The sequence below is a fragment of the Microtus oregoni genome, unplaced genomic scaffold (assembly GCF_018167655.1).
Source record: "Microtus oregoni isolate MIOR12 unplaced genomic scaffold, Mior012 000092F_000, whole genome shotgun sequence".
In the NCBI taxonomy this organism is placed as follows: Eukaryota; Metazoa; Chordata; class Mammalia; order Rodentia; family Cricetidae; genus Microtus; species Microtus oregoni.
Window position 1 is genome coordinate 1,916,703 of NW_024544601.1, and position 2,371 is coordinate 1,919,073.

Consider the following 2,371-nt stretch of genomic DNA (forward strand, 5'->3'; position numbering starts at 1 on the left):
AATCAGTGTCTCTGGAGATGAGAACGAGTAATTGATGCAGTTTTAAAGCATCTCAGAAAATTCTAATGTGCAAGCAGTGTTAAGGACTATAGATTGTGATGAGCATTAAAACAACTATTTCTATTACAAGACACCTGGTAATGAGTAATGTGTGCAACTTAGAATCAATTTCCTGGTAGAAGAAGGGTGCCCTCATTGTCCTCAAGCAAGAACCTTGACACACTCCTCTTTGCTTCATCCTCTGCATAACCAAAGGTTCTGTTCTTTCATGTTATCTCCTGATCACGCAAAAAGAAATTGTTCTACTTTTTCTCCTGAAAACTTCATTCCTGACGATAGTACTATAACCAAACTTGAACCCCAATCTTCCAAATGAAGAGATTCTTTGCTTTGTGATAAAGATAACTGTTAAGAGAATTTGACAGGCTCTCCATCTTGACCATTCATTACTTGATGGAAGCAATGACATTCTGGAAACCTAAACCACTGAAGCTAGGTGGCAGTCCTGCTTAGCAATTAAAAGAAATATTGCAAAGACAACAGTAATAAAGAAGAGCCATGCAGAAGGAAACCTGATGGAGGAAGGTCATTGGTTAATTAAAGAAACTGCTTGCCCTGATAGGTTAGAACATTGGTGGGTGGAGTAAACAGAACAGAATGCTGGGAGGAAGAGGAAGTGAGCTCAGATGCCATGCTCCCCTCTCCCGGGCAGATGCGATAGCTCTGCTCTCTGAGGCAGATGGCGATGCAGCCAGCCACCAGGTCAGACATGCTGAATCTTTCCTGGTAAGCGCACCTCGTGGTGCTGCATAGATTATTAGAAATGGGTTAAGAGGCTGAAACTAATGGGCCAGGCAGTGTTTAAAAGAATACAGTTTGTGGTCTTCCACGGGAGGCCTACACGCCGCCTATTGTGCCGCTGCCATGTCTCTCGTGATCCCTGAGAAGTTCCAGCACATCCTGCGAGTACTCAACACCAACATCGATGGGCGGCGGAAAATAGCCTTTGCCATCACTGCCATTATGGGTGTGGGGCGGAGATACGCTCATGTGGTGTTGAGGAAAGTGTTCATTGACCTCACCAAGAGGGCTGGAGAGCTCACGGAGGACGAGGTAGAGCGTGTGATCACCATCATGCAGAATCCCCGGCAGTACAAGATCCCAGACTGGTTCTTGAACAGACAGAGGATGTGAAGGACGGGAAGTACAGCCAGGTTCTGGCCAACGGCCTGGACAACAAGCTGCGCGAGGACCTGGAGCAGCTGAAGAAGATTTGGGCCCATAAAGGGCTGCGCCACTTCTGGGGCCTTCGTGTCCGAGGCCAGCACACCAAGACCACTGGCCGCCGGGGCCGCACTGTGGGTGTATCCAAGAAGAAATGAGTCTCTGGGCCTTTGCTGTTAATAAATAGTTTATATGCCTGTGGGAAAAAAAAAAGAATACAGTTTGTGTGTTGTTATTTCGGGGCATAAGCTAGCCAGGTGGCCGGGGTGCCAGGGATGCAGCCCCACTGCTCAAATTACTACAGAAACCAAAATGAACTTACCACTACTTTAACACCAGCATGGAATCAATAAGGCAAAATGGACATGCTAACACCATGACTTTAAATATACTCTTCCTCATCAGTATTGGTAGGTTTCCCTAACACTACGGTTAACCGAATGTTTAGCTGCTTTTCAATCGGTTCCATAAGCCTCTCTGCATTGTCTTAAGGATGACCATTCCAGGTGAATATCTACAGATAGACAGACTAATCTTGTGTAACCCATAAAATGGAAACATGGAAAATTTATGGTGAATACTGAAGAACTTTTGAAAATAAAATATATAGTATACTCAAAACCATGATAAAGTGGGATTCTTTTCAAGACTGTGGCTGAGACTGGAGAGGTAGTTCAGCTGTTAAGAGGACTTGTTTTGCAGAGAATGGGGGATCCATGTTTAACATCCACGTGTTGGATCACAAGTAACTATAACTGCAGTTTCTGGGATTCTGATACCCTCTTCTGACCTCTGCAGGCACCAGGCACAAATGTGGTATACACACATAAATGCAGGCAAAATACATATACATAAAAACATAAAAGCTCATGAGTTAATTTTCTAGAAAAAATTTTTAAGTATTAATATTATCTAAGTGGTATTTGCTAAGATGATTATATTCTCTTCATGTTTATCTTTTTAAACTTCTTTTATAATAAACATGTAGCATTTTACTTCAAATTTTCATTGTTTTTTGTGAGTGTCATATTGCCCTTCAACTTCTAAATGTCCATTAATAATTAGGTAATTAGTAGATCCTGACTTCTTTCTGTCATGTCTATTGTCAGCCAAAGGCCTGATTTGCATTAATTGATGCTCTCTTAAT

General features: G+C 42.6%; 1 pseudogene; it reads left to right on the forward strand.

The window, feature by feature from the left end:
• The first annotated feature begins 883 nt into the window (after positions 1-883).
• LOC121442581 lies at positions 884-1,425 on the forward strand (annotated as a pseudogene).
• The last annotated feature ends 946 nt before the right edge of the window (positions 1,426-2,371 follow it).